Source organism: Haliaeetus albicilla, chromosome 5 (assembly GCF_947461875.1).
Source record: "Haliaeetus albicilla chromosome 5, bHalAlb1.1, whole genome shotgun sequence".
Taxonomy (NCBI): domain Eukaryota; kingdom Metazoa; phylum Chordata; class Aves; order Accipitriformes; family Accipitridae; genus Haliaeetus; species Haliaeetus albicilla.
In genome coordinates, this window is record NC_091487.1 from 31,030,675 (window position 1) to 31,057,988 (window position 27,314).

Genomic DNA, 27,314 nt, shown 5'->3' on the forward strand with positions numbered 1-27,314 from the left:
CTGGGCGAGGCCCGGCAGGTGCCGCCGTCCCGCCCCCCGCCCGCTCCTTCCACCTGGGCGCAGCCCGGGTCCTGCGGGACCCGCCGCAAGCGATGGGGTTAAGCGATTCGCCCCCCTCCCCCGTAGCCGCCCGGCCCGCGGGGGGTCAGCCGCTCCGGGCTGGCAGCGGAGGCACAAGGGCCTTCCCCTGCCCGGCGAAGACGCCCTTCCCGGTTGCCTTTCCAAACCTGCCCGCACGCTCCTCTAGCTCCCGTCCACCCGCAGCTTTCGAATACCCATTTCAGAAACCCTTTATTATTAGAGCACCTTACTTCAGGTACCTTCATTCCCGATATCTTCAGAAATGCGAGTGAACTTTCAGTTACCTCGCCCCGACGTCCGGCCCTTCCTCCAAACTGAACGAAGGGGCAAAGCTCTCAGGAGCAGGACCCCGGCTCGCTCCCTGCTCGCCCCCCGCTCCCTGCCAGGGCGGGCAGAGCGGCCGGTCCCCCCCCGGAGCCGCGCACCCCGCGCCCGCCCCGGGCCAGCCTGGCGAGGCCGCAGCCGTGCCGTGGCGTTAACGCGTCCCGCTGGGCGCTGCGAAGGAGAGAGCTGGGCGATTTAAGCCTAATTTAATCTTCCGAAGAGACGGAAATACCCTAACCAGCATCACTGTATTGTTCGTATTTGGTCTAAAACGTTAGCGTAAACATTACCTTTCATTAAGCAAAACTTTGCTTAGAATAAAGAAAAAAAACCCAAACCAGCCCCCTCCAAGATCAAAGCAACCAACCAACCAAAAAAACCCCAAACCCAGAGGCAAACCAAACAAAAAACTCCACTTTAGAGCCTGCTTCGTTTTCGTAGTTCAATGCATACACGCATATGTGGCGTAAAGTATTAGCTGGCACGAGTGTGACATGATCAGATTACTTATGGATGGGTGGGAAGAGAGGCAGGAGTGCGTTTAGTTCAACGGGTGCCTTAAAATCGTGTTCTTTGCTGCCTGCTGGCATCCGCTGTTTAACTTCTGCTGGGACGGCTGTTCCCAGAAATAAACTTTCAAAAATAAATAAACTTGCAGAATTCATAGGAATTAGCATGTTAGCGGATTTGCCGGGGCAGCAAATTAAGTGGAGGCATTGCAGTCAGCTCCGGGAGCGAGCGGGCACGGCAGCAGCCGTTTTTGGGGAGGCAGCTGATCAATGCAGCTCGCTTTCGGGCTTTTTTTTTTTTTTTTTTAACCGGTTGCATAGAAATGCGCACTGTGAAATATCTCTTCGTATAATTGAAAATAAATCTATTTGAGAGCTCTGCGATCCGTTCAGAGATATGCCGCCCATAGAACAAAGTAGGAAGCATGACCGGGTAAGTTATTCGTAATTTTATTTTTTTTTTCCCGAGTTTAATTCAAGCAAAGCGCAGAAGCGGTGAGAACATGATATCCTCCCCCCCTCGCCCGGCTTTGATCGTCCCAGAAACACATTTTCATGCTTCCCACACAGGATAAAGGTGGCGATGCTTCCCTCATGACATAGTCTTCTCCTACGGGAGCATCTCAAGTGCAAAATTACTCAAGGCAGTTGGTGCAGATGTCAGGAACTTCTGCTGGCGTTTCTCTCGGCTTCTGCGGATCCCGAGAGCTTCCCAAGGCATTACCGACCGCCAGCAGGCTCCCTCCTCAGCCGGAGAGAGGTTCGCCCCAGGGGGTCGGTCATCAGTGAAAGAGTCGGCCGTGGCCGCTAACGCTCCGTCCCTGCGCTCGCCTCTCCGGAGGTGTCTCCCCCAGATGCAGAGGGTATTCGGTACTTCCCAGGAATGGTTCCCCCTTTCTGTTGCAGCCCCCGCTTCACGGTGTTCTTAGAGTTGCGGTACTTAAGATAGAAGGGGGCCTGGCTTAATTTTTATTTTTCAAAGAAAAAGCTCTGGGAAGCCAAGCGGCGTGCTAGAGAAGACGCCTGCCGTGCGGCTGGCAGCGCCGACGGCCTGTCTTCCCCGTTATCTTCGGGTCCATGGCGGTGAACGCGTGGCCGCCCCGCTCCCTTCCCCGCGCCCTGGCCCTCAGCGCAGCCCGCGGAGGGAAGGGGCCGAGGGCGGCCGGCAGCGTGCCGCTCCCCGGCCCGCCGGCCTTAAGGAGGCCGGCAGAAAAGCGGGGCTCCAGCCCAGCCCGGGGAGGGGTCGGGGCGGGGGGGGGGGGTCTTGGCTTGTCCTGGACTCGTGTCGCACCTTATCTGGTGGCGAGAGCAAACTGCGCGCCAGAGAAACTGCTGTCACAGGGGTTAGGGCGTTCCGCCGCAGGGAAATGTCCCGGGAATGTCTTCCTCCGGAGGCTGAGGGAAAGGCAGGAGGAACAGGGAGAAGCACCCCATTTATCCCGGGAAATACGGGAAATGCCAGAACCGAGGGACACTGGCTGCCGTACCATACAGCCCCACAGAAACCTCTCTGTCCTTTGTGTGAAGAAAGGCTTTGTGCAAAGATCAAAAAGGACAGAAAAGAGTACCAATTAAACTTTCATCCCTAAATACCACTTGGTGAGTGCCCCGCGCCTCGCAGCTCACTCACTGGGAAAATACACTCACCCACCCCCATTGCACTCCCCCTTTCCCTCCTCTTGACATTTTTCTGTTCTCTGATTCCCTTCATCTTCTGGGGTTTTGTGTTTCTGGCTTGTCCCTGCATTCCTTTCAGACCTATGATGCTTTTCTACACACTTTCTTCCCAAAGGCTACTTAATTCGCCCTCCAAACTGTTTTGCATTGACTTTTGCACGTCACCTTCAATTTTATGGTTAAGAGGTACTGAGTTGTGCTTGAATGTCTTGGTTTGAAACTATGCTGTCTTGGGACGGGCATTAAGGTGTTGCCAGGAATGCCAGTACGAGACAGGCAAACTGGTTCCAGACTGGTGGAGCATACATACGCATGTGCCCGGCTCTAGGCAGCCACCTGCAGCAAGGCTCTTTGGTACCTTTGTAGAGACAGGCGATTAGAAGGCACCTTAGAGGGGCCGTGGCAAACAAACCTTACGATGCCTGTGGGCACAGCCCTTTTTCTGACACCCTTGGGCTCGATTTGTTAATTCACACCATCACCTTAGTTAGGCTCCTTTATGAAACATTGATTTTTGTTTTGTTCCCAAATTACTGGCTTGTTAGTTAGTAAATCAAACAGAAACATGCCCACTTAGGAAGAACACACAGAATAAATAAAAACATTTAAGCCAGAAGAAGGAAGCAAATGAACAGTGGAAGCAGCGCCTAAAGCAAAGACTGCGTAACACCGGACTTTTTGATACTCTTTGAGCTGGGTGGCTACAGCCTTGCCACAGTGTCTGGCAGGGGAAATGCTTGTTTACATATATGTACATACGTGCATACATATATACAGTATTAAGCAGCACCAGAGCACAGGCTGGAGTACTGGAGCTCTGCTACCATTCCTGTCGCACTGTTGAAATGCTCCTTGGCAGCTCTTTGGCCCCCATCACCCACCAGGCTCCCAGCCAGGGCTCAGCGCAGGGGTTACTGCAGCCGGGGAAATACATTGCCTCCTTCTTTTGGAGGCAGAGAGTGCTCACACATACGGACGTGTGCTAGACCGCGGCAGCTGGCCAAGGCCCACTGGGGCACCTCAGCAGGGGCTGCAGAGGCAGCAGGCACCTCGCCTGGCAATTGCATGGTCTGGAGTCCTCTGCAGGAAGGCTGTTCTGCAGCGGGCTTCTAGCCACGGCCAGAAGGAGCGCAGAACCATCCTCCAATGCGCTAGCCTAGTAGTTCGAGTACTGAGGAAGACAGGTAGCTGCATGCAGGTCTCTCCTTCTAAGAGTTCAAGCACGACTGCTAGCAAACAGCTCCTGGTGGGCAGCAGACCCTCATCTACCCACAGTTTACATGTTTCAGATCAGCAGTTTATTTTATACAGTAACTGCAGAGTTCTGTGAGGAGGGACTGGGTGTGAGTCTGTCTCCTCTCCTATCAGGGCTTTCCCCACAAGGGGCAGAGGACCAGCCACCTCTCACCTGTGACCAGTACTGAGCTCACCTCTGCCCCATCCTGTTGCGTGCTCTCCAGAGTAACCTGAAGGCTGGTTCTTACGATGATCTCTGAAGAGACTCTCTTTTTTTAAGATAAAATTTAAAGTATGTTTGTTACTGTGGATTCTATTGCTGTATTAATTAAAATAATTATCTGACATGTTTCACTGACATGGAGATAAAAATGAAGCCTGGGGACAAAACAATAAAGATAATAACAAACAGATTAAATTTACTTCACATATTAATTTTAAAACACATATAAAAACGTAACAATTATTTCAGAAGTGGTTAATGACTCTGAATTCATTCTTGGACACTTTGCTTGGGATATCACGAAGACCTTGGTTAGCCTGGAGGCGTATTTTTGTTACCAGTTTGAAAACGTTTTGCTCCGTGCAAACATTGAGGACTCTTAAATAATTAATAAAGGCAAGGATGGGACCCCACTTGCGTCTGCTGCCTGTCCTCTCCTCTGTTTCACTTTGGGCAACACTGACATTGTGTGCAGGAGCAAACCGCCAGTCAGAACATCTCGTTTTTACACTGAGAAGCGGGGATGCTGATCTTTGGGATGAAACCCAAGGCGTGCTTTCTGGAAACAGATGATGACTTCCGATCATTTCAAATCCTGTTTCTGCAGCTGGCACTTCTAGTCTGAGGGCTCACCCATCTGTTCAGTTAAGAGGCCAGAGGTACTGCTTCCTATTTCAGGGGCGTGTGTTTCTTAGAGAAATATGTAGCTTTGGGTAAGTGAGGTGCATTTTTCTGCTTCATATAAACATTATGTTAATCCTGAATGGGAAGTGCCCGGTCAGAGCCTGCCTGTAGTCATATGGCTGTTGTTGAACGTGTGGCTTCTGTTATTCCTGGCTCTGCAGTTGGTGAACATGCTGTTCCTTCCACTTCCTTTGGTAATGGTCATCTGCACATTTTGAGGGTAATCCAGGGCACCACACACACACACTGTAGCCATTCTTAAAAAAAGGAATTCTTTGTCTTTCCTTCATGCACGCTTACATTTGCACACAATATTTGCAAGGCTTCATAAATGGAAAAGACATTTTCTGATTAACTTTATAAAGTGAAGGTACAGTGAATTCAGTTTATCCACTTTAACCCCTTATATTTGGAGCAGAATGGGACAAACAATATCTCTGGGTTAGAATTTGAATTTGTACCTTTTCTCTTAATTGCTGTGATACATGAAGAAAAAAGAAATAAATGAGAAATACTTGTAAAGATGCATGACATGCAAAGACCATCTGTGACATACATTTATTGTTATTCCAGAAAAGTACATGGTGCCAAGACTAATCAGTGTCTGGTCGTTTTGACAAGCAGAAATGTGTCACGGATGGATTGCCCAAAATCAGAATAATGCAAACCCATTTGTAACTCTCATATTTCACTGGGATTTTGAATGTCATAAAGTAATGAAAGTCTAACCTAGCTATAGTTTATTCATTGAAAGAAAAAACCATGGGTTTGCTGAGTATTATTTAATCATCTGTAAGGCTGGTTGAAAACACTTACCAACTTCTAGAAAGAACAGTCGTTAAAACACCTCTTATTAGAATCTTTTGTTTAGAATATTTTTGGCAGGATTTTAGTAGCAGCCAAGTAAACAGATTTGTGGTATCTATTTATGTATCATTATATCGTTATTTAATACTGAGATTCTGCTAACACTCAGAGGTTTCAGAAAGAACTGGGTTCCTGTTTTGTTCAGTACAATATGGACATGCTGAAGAATAATAGTTGATCCAGGGAAGCTTATAGTTTCTAGAGATTGTCTCTTTCTTTTTATATCAAGAACACTATTCTCTATCACTAATAGTAATAAAATTTCATTTCAGATCTCACTTCAGCATTTATCATAGACATTTGTGTGGGTTTTTTTTTAATATTTATACATATATATGTTTATATTTTGCTGATTTAAAAACATTTAACTATTTATGTTGTTGAATCACTAGTTTTTACATTTGGAATTTGATTTGTACTCCAAAATTCATCTCCTTAGGGGTCTCAGCCAAACCTTACACCAGTTGGTGGTAGACTTGGCCTCTGACTTTTTTGTAGTCACATTACTACTCATCTCCAGCAAAAGATGGGGCTGCAAGTATTTATCTCCCTCTTTATTAGCTCTTTGTGTTTTTGTTTTTTTTTTTTTTTCCCCCCTTCGGTAGTTATTTGAATACATTTTCTTACCGTGAAAAGTATCTACCACAAGACTGATTTACTGTAACTCCATGCTATGCACTGCTGAAAACACAACCACTTCAGTAACTGTGTCTCAGATATGGAAAGAATGGGCAAGGGGCAGAGCTGAAAGTAAATGGCTTACATTTTTCCTCCTCCGAAGGCAATGGTGAGCACCAGCCTTCATTCCTCCTGCAGAGGGAAGGAGCTGTGGTCAGTTTGTGACATCATGGAATGATGCCTGAGGGTGCCTGGTTTCGCTTGGTGTCTAGTGTTGTGTTAGGTGTGAAGGGGTGCTTGGTAAGACTGCTTAACTCTGCTTGAATCAGCCAAAAGCAAGAATTTTCCATGTGCACATCCTTTGCAACAAAAAGGATCATTTGAATTAAAAATTATTAAAAAACCCCTCCTTAGTTGGGTTCATCACTCAGCTCTGCTTGGGCAGATGGCTGGAGGGCAGCTACAGATAAGAGGGCAAATGCAAAGAAGCCACCTGCACATCGATGTGTAGAACGATGGTTTCCTCGCAGTGTAATGGTCTTAGTCTGGATAGCTGTGTATAGCCACAGATTGCTTCTGTTGGTGAAATACGTGGTTACCTTTGGTGGTGAAACACTTCTTTTCAGAGGAATGTTTAATATTAAGGGTAGATGTTTTTACGGTCCTCTGAGGATGTACTGCAGGCTTTTCATATTTTATGCTCTACGGCCAGTCTTTCTTGTGGGATATTAGGAACATGTTGGGTTTGCCTTTTGTGAGGCTGCTCTTTGTCTGAGGTGTTTCAGTGTGCATCGGTATAAGGGGAGACAAGCCTGGTTTGTTTTGAAAGAGCAAAAGTTTGAGAGGAGAACGCAAACAGTATATTGGCCTCTCGCTCTACCAGCTCCAGTCAGTTAAGAAAGATTTATTATATGGAGACTATTCAGCACAATGTTGGAGTGAAGAATTAATTTCTTTAAAACTTGTTGGAGTGAATAGTAATTTTAAGCCACCAGAGATTTCTGGGTTAGTCCCTTCTGTTTTTATTCATTTTATTTTCTTCTTTTAACACTGTATTCTGTCTTGGTAAATGGGTCTTAAAAACTTATTCAGATCGTGACATCAAAAGAGAGGAATATTTTCCCCTCCAAAACAGCAGAGACTAAAAGATAGAAAAAACAATGCTGCTTTTATTTTAAAAAGTCATGCCGAATGATGAATACAGATTTTCACTTTGGTGCAAACTTTTTTTTCCTGTCAGCTATCGATAGTTTGAAAGAGATATAAAATATTTTGAAATAAGAATCAGTGCAGAAATTAGTGGCCGTGCATTTTTTTTCCCATTGAGAGAATTTTTAAAAGCAGATGCTGCTGTAACCCTTTGCAATAGAAATCTAAGGTACTTTATTTGCATGTAGATGGCGTATTTTTGTAGGACTAGAATCTCTCTGAACTGCTAAGTTCTGAACTGTTTAGAAAAATATTAAGAGTAACATGGGTTATGGTAGAATTGTTGGAACTGTTTAGGATGACAATGTTTACCTTGATGTCTCTGAGACTCACACCCTGTAAAGGATTTAAAGGCCTTAAAATCGTACGCTTTGTTCTCAGATTTTTGTTTTAATTCCTTCTGGTTTAACTGATATTTATTTCCCTTCTTTTGACACGGTTGTCTATGTTGGCTCTTAAGATCTTACTCAGATCATGATATCAAAAGAAAGGAAGTATTTTCTTGTATCTTCCAGCTTGGCAGAGAGATCGGTTAATTCTTAAAATGTGATGTGGCATGGGATTTGAAGTTCTTCTTTTGTTACCTCAAGTATTATCAGCATTCACTGTCCCTGAATTACACATTTATTTGTATATATCACGACTTTTGCTACTGTGACATATGTAATTTCTTTTTGTAGTAACAATTTTGACACAAATTGATTATTGTTAGAAGAGTAAATAATAGATTTTTTATTTATATCTGAACCAAAAATTGAAGCATCTTATTTCAATTTGATCACAAATTAGTTATTTTGTTTTATTCTTTGTTTTTTTTTTTCACATCAAAGTTTTAATTAAAAAATAAATGGAATTTTGAATTGAAAATGTGGAAATGAAAATTTCATTTTCAAAGCATCAATAAACCCCCCTGCTTCTCTGAAATGAAACATCTGATTTTGACATATTCTAATATTACTACTAGTTAAAGATAGACAATCTGAATCTTTTCACCAGATTTAATCTTACTTTGTAGAACATCTCCCTGCAGTTCTATGTTCTGAATAATTCACCATTCATAAAAAATAAAGTTCCTCAGTTGTTTTTGCAGTTTTATGCATTTGCTTATGTCTATGAAGTAAGTTCGGTAAGAAATGTTTACGTGTATCAGTTGATATAGTAGGTGGTTCTAATGAACAAAGTAAAACAGGCACCCTGAACTTTTAAACTTGGTGTGTCTGAAGCAGTCAGTATCTGTCAAGATGGAAAAAATAAATCACTAAGGGAAATTTTATTTTTCAAAACTGTAGAGAAGTAATTAACAGGAACATAAAAAATACCAAAAGCTTCATTTATGTCTTAAGGGTCTTGTAGCTATGAAGGTAAAGGGAGAAAAAATATGGGAGAGACAGGAAAACATGGATGAAATATGAAAGACATAGGGACAAATCAATAAATGGAAAGGGCCGGTCACTGAGGAAGCCTTGACCCTCCCTGGCAGATGCCCCTTCACTTTTCCTTTCCGAGCAAGCTCAGGCCTGTACAAGGGTGGACATTTGCTGGGGTAGCTGTGCACCCTGAAAAGGGTTGCCCCTCGCCAGACACCTGGCAGCCCTACCCCGATGGGCAGCGCAGGCTGCTGGGAGGGCACAGGGACTTTTGGGAGTGTGCTTGATCTGTCAAGGAGGCCACCGCTACACCTGTGTTGGAGAAACCACATTGCTTCTCCACTGGCGGGTGGGCCTGGAAAGAAAAATTTTTGGTTGGCCATGTTTGAAAAGGAGAATTGAGAACATCGTCTCTAGGCAGGTATTAGGATAACAGTTCCCTGATACCCTGGTTACTTAACGAGGCCAGACCTGAAGCCAAGGGGACCTTTGAGTAAGGCTGGAGCCTTACTTAGCAGATAAATCGATGATCAGGACAAACAGGTTAATCCTAGTTAACGCTTGTGGGACTCAAGTGTCCACAAAGCCAAGTACTTTTTGTTTTTCAGCTGCCAGTGGCAGGCGTCGCAGTCTCACATTTTTTTCCATGGATTTGGCTCTCCAAGATATCTGCTTTTATTAGCAGCAGTTGATCTCTCTGTAATGAGGTGACCACATTATGGCTTTGTCAAATTTCTTCCCAAGAATGGTACTTCATGTTCAGATTTTCTGTTTATGTCACACAATATCACACAAAAGAGCTGCTACAAGCCTCAGAAGTTGATTTATTGCAAGTGCTTCTTGCTGAGAAAGATTATTTTTATTTTTTTGTGAATATGCATCTTTTTAACTTTGACAGGGGAAGATTACATTCTCGACTTTTTTTTTTGTTTGTACTGCAGCCACTTAATTAACATTAATTTGTTAAATTAGAATTAAGAATGTCTTCCAGGAAATGAAGCTAAAGGAATGCTTAAATGTACTTTTTAAATGTTTCTGATCCAAATGCTGACAATTTCTTAAAAGAACATTAGCAGGAGGTCCATTCTTCAGTTTTATAAACATTTTTTCACCTCAATAAGGCCCACAAGACCTGGGATAAGGCCAATGTAGACCAAAACCAAGTTGGCTGATACATGTGCAGAACTGAAGGCCAATATAAATGCAACTATGAAATATATGTGTATGAAAAATCTAGGGAAAACAGTTTGAAGAAGACCACCAACAAATAGATCACACATGGACATTTCTTTCATGTGCATGAAAGAGAATCATGGCAGAGATGTTTAGACAGTTTTATTAGTAGATTGTAATTTACTACATAGCAGGAGAGAAACCAGTGTTTTACAGCCATGTCCAACCTGAGAGATGTAAAAAATAACCTATTATGGCACAGGCAGAGAACCGTATTAATTTTTTAAAGATGAAGTTTTCGTAAGTGAAGCAATTGTTATAACGCAAGAAATATATATCTAAATTTATGACGTTACTTTGTAATATGTCTCTGAAGAATTGTTTAATCGTTTAGCAAATGCTATAAACATTTGCTAAGCTAAACTGATTAAATATATGTAAGCTACGACTATGAATGCTGTACTTCATCAGAAGATTTTAATAATGCATTAGGTCCTTGAAAGATATCCCAAATATAAGAAAAAACCCACTTCCATCTGGTAGGTAGAAAATGAAAGTGTTGTTAGTAAAAGACCCCGGGGCTGTAACCCATAGTCATGTTCACGTGCGTCGTTCTGAAGTCTGTGACAGTAAGCACTGTTCTGCCATAGCAAGGGTTGCAGATCTGCGCTGTTTATGAGCATTAATTCTGTACTCCAGCTTTCAAAGGGAAATGTCACACTAATGCCAGCATTTATTGGTATCCAGCAAAATTTAGAGACAATGAGTCCTTGCTCTTTCAAAATCAAACACTCTGTGAAGCAATTCTTTCCGCAGAAAGGGATTTGATCTCATTGTCGCATCTGGCATATGCAAAGCCACATCTAACTGTTTTTTTCCTTGCTTCCAGGAGAAAAAAGCCCAAATGCAAAAAACCCAAACAAACAACCTTCCCTCACAACCCCGGCTACAAAAAATATATTGTGCTGCAGCTGTCCCTCCCTTGCTGAGTTTCCCTGTTCTGTCCTTTGTTGTTGGAGATAGATAATGCTTTCTTTTAATTTTGAATAATTATTAGATACGTATTTTAAGTTTTTTTTTTTCATAATGACCAACTATTAGTTTATTTGAAATTCTTTGTTCAAGTTTAATGACATTTAAGTTTTTCACTTGTAACTTTGCAATTCAACTGTCAGTAAAAACTCAAAATCCAAACTGGATAATTTCATGGGGGCATATGTAATACTGAGTTAGCTAAGTTAATTTTCTCATTAGGAAACACAGTGATAAGACATCATTTTGCAGGTTTTTGAAGAAAGTAGAATATATATAGTGTATTTCATAGTATAAGTTTAGCCACATACTTCAAATACAAGATGATGCCCTAATGATGTCAAGCCATGTTGGATGTGATGCACATGCATGCCGTTGACAGGTAGAAACTGTAATGACTAAAATGGGAATGTTGACTCTTATTGTCTGGGGAATATTCATTACCAGCTTATTTTGGACTGCAAGCTTATCTGATAATTTAGAAGTTAATCACCTTTGGCTTTCTCTGCAGGTAACGCAGAAGGCAAAGGAGTAATCTCATTCAGATGTGCTTCACTGAAAACAGAGGGAACCAAGTAAGCCTAGCTTTCTCTTAACTCGGGAAACCCTTGCTAGCATGGCTGATATCTGACAGAGGGAAGAAGATGATTTAGGACATGACAGTCCTCTCTTCCATAAGTAAGTGCCTTTACTGGTCTTGTGCCTGCGACCCCATTTGCTGTTTCCTGCCCTGCCGGGGTGACCCAGGGAATCTGGCTGGTCATGAATATCCTGTCTCCACAACTGGTAGGAAGCAAAGCATGGCTTTCCATTGTATGTAAAGCTGAATTCCACACACCACCGTGCATGTGAGTTATGGAAAAGGCGGTTGAATGATTTTGCATTGAAAGCTGAAATCAGGGTGGTGGTATAGCATCAGCCAGGTGACAGTTTTCATATCCATGGTAGGGATAGATCAAATAATAATGGGTAAAGGAGCAGTCAGGAAAGCTAGGGATGAATCTACAGGTGTTATACATGTAATGGCGGATTGGAGGAAGTAGTCTGTGCATGTCAGTGTATATACATGCACTGGCTTTTTTGTGGGGGTGTTTAAAAAACTGATATATGTACTTACATCAATATATATATCTACACATTATATATAGACAGGTATTTATAAAGTCTGGAACCTACAAGAGTAAATATGATGGGTTACCTGAAGGGTTTCAGCTTGTAAGGATAACAGAGCAAAGAGCATGCAGTGAAAATGTTAGCACTGAAAATTTTAGGGGCAAATTCAAAAGTATTAGCATTGTAGATGAGGCCTATTTCTACAAACTTTTGCTGGAACAGCAGTTGGTTGCAGATGTAATTTTTTATGTCTGATATTGCTGTGGCAACAAGATGTCACCTGGAGTTTGGAAAGAGAAGCAGCGAACTGTTGGCAACAAGGGTGAGACCAAGCGAGGAAAGCACAGAAAAAGGAAGAGGCAGATAATGAGGTGTTGAAAAAAGATGACAAGTGGGATACAGGAGGAGAGAAAAGGCAGGGAAAAGACAACTGGCTGGATAAGCTGTATTTGTTGCTTCTTTTGCCTGCTTGTCATTTGAAGCATTGATCTTATTCTGCTGTACTCAAATGCTTTGAGGCTTTTGTCCGAGGAGGAGTTACAAGGAGTGGGCAGACATGGTGAATATTTATTGATTTAACTGGAGTATAATATTGTTAACAAGGCAAAAGCCTTTTAGCTACATGGCAAAGAAGCAGGATTCAATAAAATCCCAAATCCTCTCTGGCTGCAATATCAATCCCAGATCAGTCTCAGAGATGAAGAGTTGTGAAAGGATTAAAAATAATCAAAAAATAAAGATTAAAATAGCTAATATTGACATCCTGTTTAGATACAGAAGCACCAATTGAACTGCTTGTTTTTACAGCTTGTTTGTGTAGCTAGTCCTTCAAACAGACAACCAGGGGCCAAATGACTATTGAAAAATGCATGGAAGGGCTGAAAGAAAAGCCAGTCCGAGGATGTGGGCTTTTCCCTCGCTGCTGCTCTCTGAGCTAGGAAACTTCCTCTTTATTCAAAAATTTCCTCATAGCAGCTAGTTCCCAGAAGCCTGGAGAAGAGACCCGCTTTTGAGAAAGAAGGATAGGACTCGTCTATCAAGAAATAAAGGAAAGAGCTTCTTAGGGAAAAGTTTTATCTTCCTCTTTCCAGTATCTATTCAGTGTTCATTGTGCAAGTGTGTGGACACCTCTTCAGTCTCTGTGGGTGGAAATGCACTGACAAGTCTCAAGGACCGCTCTACTGTCCCATTTTTCAGAGCAGTGCCCCTCTTCGTTCCTGATGGAAAATGGCTTCTTTTTTTGGTGTGCACATATTTTTGCTTTTATCTGGAAGGTACTACTACTTCCTCTCTGTGACACCATCATTAGAAAAGTTGTCTAGAAGGTACTGTGTTACTAGTGCTGGGAGTAAGTGCTTCTGCTGTGAATAGCTGCCATGTAGTTTATTAGCAGAGATTGCTCTTGGGAATGTCTCTGACACCCTGTGACTCGGCTTTGATGGAGTCCTTTAGAAGAGGCACTGAATTACACTGAAAGGATAAAGAAAGTGAGGAAAATAGTTATTTAATATTGCAAGAGATCTTCTCTGTGTGTATATTTAGCTACAGTGAAACAAAAAGAAAGGAAAAGTGTTTTAATGATTTTTAAGCATTTTGGAACTTTGTTGTTCTCTCATGGGTATGACAGAAAGACTTGTATTCTCTCTGCTTCGTATATTGTACACGAAATTGGTAAACAGGGATGTAGTTTCACAATACTCTGCCTTTAGGGGCAAAGCCAGATTAAACGGTCCTCTGTATTCCGCTCCCCATCCCCACCGCATGCTGTTGGTAACTCGTTATCCTGCATTACTATGCACCCCCATGCACACAATGGCTCGTGAGGCCACCCTGACATGATCTGAAGGGATCCAGGTTAAAAATAACACTCCAAAAGGGCTATTTTCAGCAATCCGGTTTACCCTGTGCTCCCACAAGCAGTTGTTGTGGCATAGCTGGAGGGGGGAAGCTGCAGCGGAAGATTGGGACCACGCAGCCGGAGGTGGGAAGGGGCAGCTGATGCCAACACCTTGTGGCCCGGTGCTGGCAGTCCCAAAAGCAGGGTGGACTCTGCTGCCATTAACACCTTGGCAGCTATGGGTTTGATCCTGTTCTTGCTGAAAACAATAGGCTTCTTTCCACCGGTGTTAACCAGGGGCGGGAAGGAGCTGGTCTTCTCCTCACTTCAGCTCGCTAAAACTGCAAAGGTCGTTTGTTGTTGGATTTTTTTCCCCGAGAATACTTTGCTGTATCTCTCCTAATTAGTAGTTCTACAACTATCTTACACGAACCACTCTTTTCCACATTTGCGTGTTGGACTGCTTGTGTCGACTGCATATTCGCATGTAGAATTAGAAATCTGCAGTCAAAAATTAGCAACTGAGAATATTCTGCCATAAAGCAACACAAAATTCACATCTGTTTTGAGTGCTCAACTAAAGCAGATGTCTTTAAAAATTAATAGAAGTTCTTGGATGTGTTTAAGATATTTGAAATCTCAGCTCAGTGGGTTTTCTGTGGGTTTCAACAATTTTTTTTATGTTTATGAATTACAAAATTGACCAGATAAAAAGAATTTATAAAATTATTTTTTAAAATAGGTTTTAATTTACAATTTTAAAATTTAAAAAATAAAGCTCTTGGGCATATTCATTCAGGCACTTTTACGTTAACTGAATCTGGTTTTTGAAATGTTTATTCCATTGAGGTGGGACTCATGTCCTGCATGTCACTTAAGTGGCACATGACAGAGTATTTTTATAATATTAAAATTGAAAATATTTATGTATAGTCCACTTGACTGAGAATAGAAAGCTTGTGAAGGTGTGTAAGAACAGGAAACATGAATTCATCCAGTTTGAGTAGGCCCTTAGTAAGCAATGCTTGCCCTCCAAGCTGACCAGCTGGACAGATTTAGAAACCACTGTAAAATCAAAAGCTTTGTGCCCAAAGAAAAAGAAGCAGAGGGAGATGTATCTCATCTCATTATGAGTGTTAAAAACCACATAGTCTTTTAATTTTTACCTGCCTAGTTATTTAGTATGAAAATACTACTTGTATTAATCTTGTTATAAATTAAGAACTGCCATAAGTTCCAACTACTTCCTGTCTCATGGTCTTGTGGTACAAGGTCTGGTTACACCTTCTCTTCTGGACCTCAACTGTATTCATTCTCGAGCTTCAATTCATAAAACTCTCCTGAATCATTTTTATATCAATAAATCCCTTCAGCTAGTCTCTGCCCTTTATCTATTGTTGTGGAGGAGTGTGGTCGTTCACAGGCACATCCAGCACTTGGATCCAAGGAGGTGAAGTTTCCTTCTTGTGGTTGCATCAGCTGTCTCCTCCACGTTGACCTGTTTCACATTTTTTGCACAGCAGCCTCTCCTCCATAGAGAGGCAAATTGCCTTGTCTCCCCACATTGGCATCAGGTTGCTCATGTCTGCTCTGTTGGATCTACAACAGCTGTATCCTCCTGATGATATGTATAGAGCAGTCAGAAACTGATCCTGGGGATTAAAAACCAGTAGGTCTTGCGTTTAATAGGTGCCAACCTACACGGGGATGAATTTCCAACCCCCTGACCACCTGTCACTCCTATCAAGTGCCATGGGAGTCAACAAACCTTACAGGATTTGCCCCAGGAATAATGGGAGAAATTTGTAAAACGGGTTGTCAGATGCGAAGTTCCCCATGCAAACTGTTACCAGTTTGCAAAGCTGTGTGCAGAAAAGTTGACATGCTGACAGAAAACCTGATCCTTTTGCTGCAAAACTGACGGTATCAGTGTAGGTATCAAAATAATTTCTACAGTGCTTCCATTGCATGTCAGGTTGTTTAATCAGAAAATTATTTTAAAGCTATACTAAAAGTAAATTCAAACAAAGAACTGCTGGTAAAATTATTAAAGTTGCAGTTGATGTGTTTTATTATACTTGGAAAAATGTTAAATGACATTCCAGTAAAAACGGGGTTCATTTTACTGTTTTGTCATTATTGGTACTAGGATACATACATCTTCAGCAGTGAGAGAGTTTGCTACTTTTCTTAGTGCAGATGTTATTTCATGCAGGGAGCAGAGACACAGGAAGTTATACTTCCATGGACTATTAAGTATATATTAATAGAAGGATCATGTGTTTTTTTTTAAAGGAGCATAGTGGGCCAGAAGTGGAAAGTTAAGCATCTTACAAGTATGGTCAAAGACAGAGGTCTATGATGTTGCCATTTTGATGAGGCTGTCACAGTGCCAGTAATCTCTGCAAAAATAATCTGTTGACAGGCTCACACAAAAATGAACAGAAAGAAGCCAACAATCAGTTATAAAATACTGCTTCTAAAAACACATTTCTAACACTGATCTCTTAATTCAAAATGGCAGCAGAGGCTAAGCTCATCTGAGTTCGATTCTGATATTGAGAATTACTTGGAAGAAACTTTGAATTTAGCTTTTAAAATTAAGAGAGGAAAACTTCACAAAGTAAGTACTGGTGATCAGGAATGGCTCTTGAGTTCTGAATGATTTACTGCAAAGGTAGGAGATGATACTGAGTATCAGTTTAAAATATTTTGGGTTTTTTTGTAACAAGTGACATTCCTGATTCCCAGAAGCATCTCTGAAGGAGCTCTGCAGTAATGTAGGTATGATTCAGCAGAGGTGTGGAGTTCCTGGCCACGTAAAGCAAACTAACTTTAATGCAGCTCAGGTATGGTCATCGTCATGATTATTTATACTCTGAATTTCAACATCGCACTTCACTTTTCTTTGCTAAAACCTGTGGCCCATCTTCCTTAGTTGTACGTGCCTCCTTTGCCCCAGTTTCCTTCCTGGAAAGAGGTGGCTAAGTGTTAAAATAGGTGACTGTAAGTGTATCTAGATGCTCGCAGTCAAATCCAAGCTACCCACTACATGCAAACTTACTTGCAGCCTGAAGCAAGCCAGCTGGATCAGTAAGCAGTGAAAAATCCACCAGGGGAAAAGAGAGAAGGGGAACAGAATTGGTCTAGATCAAATTCAAACTTCAGAGCATACACAGGCTGTGTTCCTGCCCATAGAAACAATCTGAACACCTATGAGAACACGGGTCATTAAAAATATGGATATAGTCTATGTATCTAGAAACCTAACTCAAACCTAACAGAGAAAAAGGTTTAACTTTCTCAGCTTATATGAAGTTATTCATACTTTGTTCTCAAAAGTAAAATCCAATGACACTTTTCTTAGGCTTCATAAATAGAGACAGATTTATATGCAAATGTCCTCTTGTAACTAATCCTAGAGCCCTGTGTCTGCCAAACTGCCAGAACTTCACCCAACAGCTACAAGGCTTGGCAGAGCAAGGCATACGTACATACATACACACACACACACACACACACACTGTCTCTCTCTCTCATATATATATAGGTTTACAGAACATTCTGCCATCATGTTATTCTGTGGTCTGGAAAAAAATGATGCTTGAAACTTTATGAGATGTTACTAGGAAACTCTTGAATTATAATGTAGATATGTTCTACCAGAGAAATTAGAAATTCACAAAATATTAGAGCACAATAGGTCAACAATTATATTTCTCATGCATTGGTGAGATATACAAAGTAAGAGATGAAACAATTTATTTGCAAGAATACTGAAAATGTCTACCTTCTGTGGTTTTCTGATCATCAGGACAAGCTATGATTTCTGACAGGGCCAGATGGAGCTGTGGTCTGGACTGGCAGCACAGATCCTCGTCAGCAGTACAAAGGCCTCTAGTCTTGTTAGCCTTGATCTCTTGCAAAGCTTGCATCAGTCCTCTGCTGAGCCACGCAGCCAGCTCTTGGGAGACTGGGCTGTGTTACTAGCTTTGCTAGTTTGGAAAAAAGTCAGCTAAGCTCTCTACACCTCAGTTTCTTCATATCTAAAATAGGAATAATAATTCCCTGTTTGGTGAGGTTGCTGTAAGACATCAGTGTTTGCACATGGTGCTGCTGTTACTATTTGTGAGTTTGGGACCAGCATGATGGGAGTACTCTGAGAGACTGAGACAGACAAAACCTCAAAACTTCAAACATCTATTTACGCTCAGATAATAGGTAATTTTTCTGTTAACTACTAAAAACTGGACATTAATCAATTTATTAGTCAGTCCTTATGTATACAATGATACAAGTCTGATGCCACATTGCTGGTTCTGATGGCTTCGGTGGTTCTTCCCTCTGAGACTGAGATGGCTAGGCTCAAGAGCTTTTCCCCGAGGGAAGCTTTAAGCTTTTCCGAGCTCCACAGTGTATCAATGATGTTTATATATGCTTTTCCGTGGGTCAAGATCTGTCTGGTCCAAAGGATCGTTTCCTCCTTTCATGGATCAGCCTCTGTTCTAGCTCATTGAGGGATGTGTTACCCCCTGGGTGCCAGCCTGTTCCAGCTTGTTCAGAGCAGTGCTACCTGCTGGCAGATTGTGTGCCAGTTCTCCGATTCCTTCTAACAGTACACTGGGTACCGTTAACTTCATTTTAACAATTTTTATGTACCTATGCCAAACAAGCAGGTATTACAAGATACATTTTGCTTCCTACTCTAAATCAATCAGTCTTGTAGTAAGTCTGGGTACAAGGCAAACAGAAATAAAGCGCAAATAGACCCTCATGCTACGTTGAAATCATCTGATGAAAACACTATAGAAATGTAAAATGTTAGTGTGGCAGCATAAGAATATAACATTATGAATAGGGATATAGAAAACTTAGTTCAAAAATACATCAGAAAATGAAAGGTCAGTAGTGCTTGAAATGGGATGGCACGCAGAGCTATGATATATTTTGCTACCTTTTTGAGTACTAACGTAAATACTTCCTACTTTGTGGGGGGGCAGAATGGCTGCATCTGTACTGTAGAGGGGTTAATCTCTGCAGGTTTGATCCCTGATGCATCTTGTCTGTATCTCAGGCAAATTGTAAGCATGTACACTACCCCGTTGCACATTCTATTTCCTGCAGAAGGAACTAGAAGCGTGTGAGCATGGAGGAGGATAAAATCCTTCCCAAATAATTCTCCTGAATAGTCAGTGAGCCAGGACTGTGGAAACCCACTTGCCCTAATGCTGGGCTGTGCCCCTACACTGTGCACCTAAGACCAGGACTAAAAAATGCACAGTAGAGCATAACTGCCTTAACTTACAGATACAGCCGGTGAGAACTATATCACAGCAGTGACTTATCTCACCTCTTTGCTTCTACTGAACTTAAATTCATTTCCATGCCCCCCCCCCCCTTTTTTTTAATTCAGCTCAAGCACCTCAGTGTGCAAACATGGTAGCTAACTCTCGCCCAGCAGAAGGGGCTACAAACCACTTGATCTCAGGGCACACAGCCTCAGCTGGTATAGATTGACATAAATGAAGTTCTAGAAATTTACTTCAGCTGAGGATCCCATTTGTCTGCTAGTTTGTTCCATAACCCTTTCCATAGTTTGGCTAATTAGTTTCTTTTTCTTTTTCAGCTAGGTGAAGACCTCCAGGCTTGAACTAAAGCTTTATGGCTCAAATGACTTTTTTTTCCTGCTAAATCTCTGTTGAAATAATTGCTGTATCTAAGGTAATCCTGAAGATTTGGATATAAATGCCTAACAGTAAGTCAATGTCTGTTTTACTTGTTTTATATTATATTGCACTAAATCTGTTGACTTTTAGCTATTCCAAACACACTTTTTATGCACACAGAAGGTGTAAAATATGTAGTCAAGTATGAGAACGTTTTATATATTTGAGTGTGTTTCAGTGAAATAGCATACCTAAAATAATTAAATATAAGTGATGGTTGGGTTTCTTTTTTTCCCTGTTGGGCCATGTAGTGAAAAGCTGTCATATTCCTTCATGCTATTTCTGTTTTAATCATGTAACATTCTTAGAGTAATTGGAAGCTAATTTTGGTAGGTATCATAAAAACCCCACTTTTTTTCAAATGGTAATTTTGCAACATCCATAAGCTTGGGTAAAAAAAAATAATAATATTCCAACTTGGGAAACTGATGTTCATGACTGTGATAGAACTGTTTATCTGAGTTTTCAGGTCTTCTGGTGTTTAAAAATTTCCATGGCTAATCTGATTCCCCCAAAATGCTTCAGTCCATGGCAGCTAGAAATCATATGCTTAGAGAAAGCACATTTAAGTATTTTAGAAAAAAGAGTGAGAAGGAGTAACATGGCAGGAGGCAGGATAATAAGGAGGACTGGAAGAAAAGAGCAGTGAGAAAAGTTCTGAGATCAAAGCTTAGCACTGTTTCAGTCACTTGTTTTGCTGATTTCAGTTATCAAAGTGCTAATGGAGTTTCCTGTGAAATATTCTCTTATATAAAGCTTTATTTCTAGTGATGATTTAGTATTTACTAGCTAAGTAGCACCTAGAACTACTGACTATGGCCTTCTATGTGAGGAAAAGTCTTGGGCTGTGATATCTGGGAAGACAGGAATAAATAACTGTAGAGAAAAGGGAGATTGTAAATAAGGAGAGGGTGTAAATGAACTGTTTCATTTTTTTTCTAAAGAAGCTGGGGAAGGATCCAAGAAACATTCTTGGGTTATTTTGAAGATTAAAGGACTAAAAGGATTTTATTAGAACTGTACCAATTTTGGAAAATTTACCTAGCACACAGTCTTCAACTGTGTTTATTACGTTTCCTAGGCTGGTAAAGTAAATGGAGAATTTCAACAGCATGTTTATAAGTGTGAGAGAGGTGCTAGTGAAAAATCAGCAGTAGTAAGTGTGTTGCAGGGGGGTGAGGTGTCTCTCTTAATCAGTTGTATACTGTGGAAAGGAGCAAGCCTTGGTAAAGGGACTTTACTGCAAAGTAAAGGCATTCTCTGTGTGGCCTAGGTGCATCATCATGAACGAGGCAGAATGAACAGCGCATGCTATACCTTCTAGTGTTAGAACAGGTCCATTGCTCTTCAGATCCTTGCAAAAGTCATGCTATAACCCCATGAAAACCACATTTCTGACTTCTCTGGGAATGATTCATCCACCAACTGTACTGTACCCTGACATATCTCTGATTATATCTACCCGAATGAGAGCTCTGCTGGGAGCTAGCCAGGTATCAGCAGAGCTCGCATATCAGAGTTTGCTTAGATGGACTGGAGGGAAGGAGGAGGGGGAGAGGCATGCAGGTGTAAGTCTTCACTGTTAGAAAGATCAGATCTGCATCATGTGGCAACTATGCGATCCCGCTGTAACAAATCAGCTTTACCTGTGATCTGCTAGCTGCTTTTCAATTAGTATCATCTTCAACTTCTTTGCCACCAGATGTCATGCAGTCAGTCAAAATGCTATTGAGCTATACACTTCCAATGGGCTTCCTATTTGAAAGTGATTATGTTGAAATAAAAATGAAACCATTACAAAGACCATATTTTAACAGGATTCATTTTTTGTGCAACTCAACCAAAGGCATTTTTGTTTTATCTTTCACCAGATTGGTCTGGGTTATGCTATGACATTGTTAGTTATATGTTGCATTTTAGGGCAATTGCATCCTTCAATCAAACTATTTACTTAACATATTTAATAGAGGTAATTTTACTCTTTGAGTAAAAAAGATAAGAACATAATATAAATCTGAGACCAGTGGGACTGAGGGAGAGGAAAAAATGAAAATTACAGTTTTCAGAGTTCCAGGAGCTAAATCCAAGCCAAAGCCCTTTCAGATCTTTGGCTCTGAGAGTTGTCTTCTGGACGGGTCTCTCGAGTACCGTGTCACCAGATTTACTCTTGTTAATGTAGAGGTAGCCCTGAAGTCTGTTGGGTTTTGGTACCTGCTCTGAAGAATACTCCAGTTTCTGAGGTAAGTGCTTTGGATTAGTTTATACCCTTGAAAATTCTTCTAGTGCTGATGGAGGTACTCCTCAGTGCACAAGCAGTCCCACAACTCCTCATCTTAACAACTAAGCCTTGTTTAGCATTCACTTTCCTGCCTCTTTTGTGCCCTGTGACCACAGCAGTGTGACATAAGGGATTAAGCCTCAGTTTTTCCAGACTCTTCTTTGCATTTGCTGCATGCTGCTGTTGTTGCAGCTGGTTACTATGGTGTGAATTGCATGATGGAGCATCCCTCAGAGCTGCTGACACCCTGTAGAGCAAAGGGCTCTGAGCGATTGCTGGCCTGGAGTGCAGGATCACTGGTCTCTCCTTAACCTTAGGCAGACTGAAGGCAGACGTCCTTGCCCTGTATAAATCAGGTCAGCTCTGGCTTTTTTTCCAGAAAGCTTTCTTTGCAGAGTTTAAGTCCTGGTTGACACCAGCTATCTTCTGAGTAGCTGTCAGCTATAGCAAGGAGAGAATAGAGAATCAATGTGGAATGTGGCAAAGGGCAAATCCTTGAAGTACAGATGCTTTTGATGGTTTTGATGTTAAATCAGACAGGAGAAAAATGACAAATGAACTAGAGGAAAAAGGACAGTGCTTTGCAGGGTGTGTTTGAAGAACAGCAGCAAGAGGGTTTATCTGGAAACAGAAGCAATGTGAAAACATTAGATTTTACTGTGTACTAATACCAATATTGCCCTCTGACAACAGTGGAATTGTTGTTGTGTAAATCCCCTTTTCTTCTCCTATCTCCCCCAATATGTTCATCAACCTCATAACTAGCTCATCAACAAAAAATTCGGTGGGATTGAAGAAAATCAGTTTGTGCAAATAAAGTTATTTTTTATATTCTGGTTTTAATATCTCTCATAATGGCAAGTAACTTCACTGTTTGTGGCTGCAATGTTTAGTGTGCATGTTGTTAAAAACTTACTGTTATTGTTATGCTCACTAAGCTTTAACAGAAAACAGAGCATTTTTAGGATGTGGATAACTCCAAATTCATGAGCAGCCAGAAAAAAATTGGACATTGAAAATATGTCATGTTTCAGGAAAAATGTAGGTGGCCCTCCATCCTTATTTCATTGCACTATTTATTTATTTGATTTTTGTCTCATTTCTCAGTGTCAGTTTGTTTGAATTTTTAAATTACATTGGTCCAAGATTATTCTTATTAAGTTACTGATAAACTCTGTCTTATTCAAACAGGTTGTGAAGAACACTTCTCATTTGACAGTCTCAATAATAACTGGTCCTCAGCAAGAGCTGAGCAAAATTCTTTCCTTTATTGGGATAAATATCTATGCAGTATTTTCAAATGAAATTTAGGAATGCTATTTAGTTTGCACAACATCTAGTAATAATTTTTTCCCTATCTTAGTTCCCAAACCACTTTTGCTTTATTTTAAGTGTGATTCAAGTTTTAACATCTCTTTGTCAGATGTTATGGAGGGGATCTCTCCTGATGCTCATTAACTAAACAATTCATTTTTCTCTTTAGTGCTTGGATCTGTCCCTTTTGTTCTCCGTATGAATTTATTCTCAGATTTGTTCTGCCCACTGAATTTTACCTTTCCTTTTTTTGTCAGCTCTGGGATTATTTGTTCTATACTTACTTTGGGCTTAATCTTCCTTGCCACAGGGTGGGCCAAAAAAGTGAGAAGCCGTATGCCTCTGGAAGAGGAAGAGATGAATTTCCTCTCCCTGAAACCTGAAGTCCTTTCATTTCTCCCCTTTCCCCAGCCTGAATTTCCTGTGAGCTCAAACTTTTGGCCAACAAGAGGGAGAGAGTACCTGATTCTTGTAATAGTTCTACTTGCTTACTTGCTAGGAAATTAACCTTCTTTTCTCTCTCCTGTGGTTTGGGGTAGTAGGTATGAAAAATTGCTGTAGAACTGTATTTTAGGCTTCTAAATAAATTTGCTTTTGTGTTTCTTCCACATTCACTTTGCAGGAACTGACCTTACCTCCATGTTTAAAATTGGCTTTTCATTTTTCATATTCACTGACCTCCCCTTGACCAAAATAATTAATCTGGTACATCTGTAATCTTCCACTAGGGTTCCTTTTTATTTTGTTTTATTTGAGGAAAACTGAGACAAATTAGAAAAGGCATTTGGGAAATTTTCCTGCTTCAGAAAAATAAGATTAACTCACTATTTGAACGCTTTCCGAACCCTCTTGGCTCATTGTATCTCCAAAATAGCTCAGTATAGAACTTCCAGATGAGTACATTGACTTAATCTGTTAGCTTTGGCAACTACTAGTAGTGTTCAGTAGACACTCTTCTCACTGATAATGGTTAAGCATTTGTGGTTGAAAAAAGTTTGTTGTTAGAACAGTTTCCACATACATAAAAGGCTCTGAAAGGCTCATAAACAAAGCCATGGGTAGTAACAGTAATCTGACTCTCAGTTTTGTGGCACTATGTAGAAATTCTGGAAATTCTGCAGAAATGCCAAATAATTTTGTTTCAGTGTGGTTTTCAGTTATTAGTTTTCAATCTAGACCGTGAAACTCTTATCTTCCAGTTTCAAATTTGTGACTATTACCCTTTAAATTTTTTGAATGTGCCATAAGCTCTTGCATACAAAGCATGCAAACAGGCAGGGCAATTGATGTCTTGGATAGAGATTAATTTTGTGGCAATATCACAGCTGTGAAGTGCCAGGGGTGCAGCTTGTAAAGCCCAGAGGGCATTATTGACTGACTGCAAGAAGCAGGGTTACGTGAGGGTCAGCAAGAAACGAAAGAGTTTTTACCGCTAGAATTTTACCTTTGCCTGCTTTCTTATGTTTAAGGTTTTAAAGTGTAACTTCAAAGTGAATCACTCAGCCTTTTCAATATTTAAGTGGTTTGAGGAGGAAGAAAAAAAAAATTTCAATATTCCCTTCTCCTGTCCTCCTTTCATGGCTTCATTATGTTACTGATTTTCAGGCTTCAGAAAGTGCAAAAATCCCTGCCCTCCTGGCACTTAACACTCTTCAGATATAAGTGGTCTCAAACCTGTCATGCTTTAACCTTAATGAAAATTTCATTGAAACAAATTCATTTGTTATGGCCTAGACTCGTCCCTTTGATAGCAGATGGGACATCTCTTTCAATGGCTGTGCAAAGAACAGGTGCAGAGAAATGCATCGTTACCTCTGCTTGCCTGACATGTATTTGAAGGCAGAGGGTGTATTTTAAGATTGTCATGCCTAATGGTTCCTATTTCATGTGATCGAATTGTTTAAGATACTAGTAGAGATTTAAATAAAAATATTCCCATACACGGAGGCTAGTTTTGGAGGGTGGGGGGAGGACTTTCTACCTGAAATCTGTAGGACTTCTCAGGGGGAGACACTTGCCATTAGGTCAGTAAAGAACAGTTCAGTGTCTTCCCCCACCCCTCCAGGTTCTTGCTTTTCTATCAAGTTGGTTTAAATGGATTTTAATCCTCTGGCTTTTAACTATGTCCTGTAGTATTTTAGTGAATGCCAAGTGGAGATTTGTAAGTGAGAAAGAAAATCTGTCTGTGAAAAATGTCTGGGGAGCCAGCAGAGAAAAGAAATTAGAGAGGAAAAGAGAACTTGGTAGAGTCATTTGGAGAAAATTAGCAAGTCAGCAATGGGTGATATTGTTAGCATTAAGAGTGAAATAATTTTAGTATGTGTCCTTAGTTTCCTAGGGGTAGCATAATAAATGCTGAAATGATAAAAGCCACAGTTAGGATTAACAAGAGTATGCAGTTTGCACTTTCAAGAAAATAAAAAGACGCTAAATATGTACTTGCATTTAAATTGCATATCTTTTCTGTCTGTCATGGTGGTGAGCAATATCTCAAAGACCCATTGGCAGTGGCAGCCATCCTTTTAAATTTTGGGTTGGTTTCCCACAGCTGTCAAAGCACTTGATTTTTAGAAGACTCATTTCTGCTCTTTCATTCAACTGTGAGGAAGCGAGAGAGGTGATTGGGATTTTGTTGTGTCCATCTTTCACTACCTCGTCTCATGGGCAGAGGTATATATTGTACTGTCCTCAGTGTTTGCAAACGTGTAGCTCTAAACTTGCAGTTGGCATTGTGGTTTTCATTGGAGAAAATGTTTGTGTGTTACATGCGTGTATATTAGGAATTCTCAAGAATGGGATGTTACCACTAAACTTGTGATTAAAAATAAAATCAAGCAAGCTTGGACACAGGTGTCGTATCTGCAAAGTGTCAATGAGATCAAATGCTCAAATACAGTAATTGTAATGACAAGGTTTTTGATTATGGCTTATGAAATATTGATAGCTTGGACTAATTTGTTGCCACCAGTCATCCAGCAGATGGAAATCTGCATTAGAACCAAGTTCTGGGCTGTAGAAATGTTTTGTCTCCGAAGCTGCTGCTACTGACTGGGCTGCATGAATTGCCTGGTCTTGCTGATATGACTGTTGCTGTTTCCTGTGTTTTGCTGACTTCATTTGCAGCAGAACTAAGATAGTAATGAGCTCTTTAGAAAAATCTGTTTTTATATAAAGCCTGTGCACATTTTAGTTAAATCAAAGTAGTTTGCAAATGTCTGACTTTGGCCTCAAGTTACAAGCCTTTAGAGCACATGATAGCTGGTGACAATGAATACAAACATGCAACAGACCTGGTTGAAAATAGTTTTAAGTGCCCTATGTTATTAACGTTTAAGGTTGTTAAAATTTTCCTAGTGAACTATTCATAAAGATACGAATAGTTTGGGGGGGTGGGACAGTTGGCAGTGGTGGTGTCTGTGATTTCTTTGTTATGGATGGAAATAATTAAACTGATCATCAAAGGTTTTAATAGCTGCAGCGATTATGCACTTGTGTAGTTTCTGGCCCACTAAACAGCAGAACACGATGGCTTCCTGCGTGTCCGCTTGTTGCAGTGCATGCATGGGTGCTTACCAAAGAGGCTGATGGAAGTGGAGTGTCCTCAGGAGCACGGGCACTGCGAGGGGGTACGCAGCTGGGCAATATCCCGTTTGTGCCAGGACTGCTTCCCCCTTCAGGCAGGAACTATAGAAAGCTACCTTTCTCCTGTGACTTGCATTGTGGCTGTAATTTGTGGGATTTTAAATAGATTTCAGCTGATTATTCTTGAATGTTTGGACTTTTTACTAGAAACGTGATGCATTTGAAAACTCATGGTGTTAATTCAGGACTTCAGATAAACTAAGTGCCTTCAGGGGTAGCTCTACAACTTCTGGATGGGTGCCTTTTCATAAGGGCACTGCTTGAACATGACACAGCTTTGTGTATTCAACCTCAGAATGAAAGTGCTCTTTTCCAACTGTTTAATGTGGGCAGAAATAATAGTACGACAGCAAATATTGCTGGCCACAAGCAACTTTCTTCATAAACACATATCTGCATTTTAA

General features: G+C 41.0%; 1 long non-coding RNA gene across 1 annotated transcript in view; it reads left to right on the plus strand.

The window, feature by feature from the left end:
• The first annotated feature begins 35 nt into the window (after positions 1–35).
• The window catches only part of LOC138685483 (uncharacterized), a 50,536-nt gene continuing 23,257 nt past the window's right edge, over positions 36–27,314 (plus strand). Inside the window, exons 1-3 of the long non-coding RNA XR_011324752.1 lie at positions 36–1,347; positions 11,512–11,678; positions 19,577–19,705. This is a non-coding gene — a long non-coding RNA (uncharacterized lncRNA). The remainder of the gene's footprint in view (positions 1,348–11,511; positions 11,679–19,576; positions 19,706–27,314) is intronic.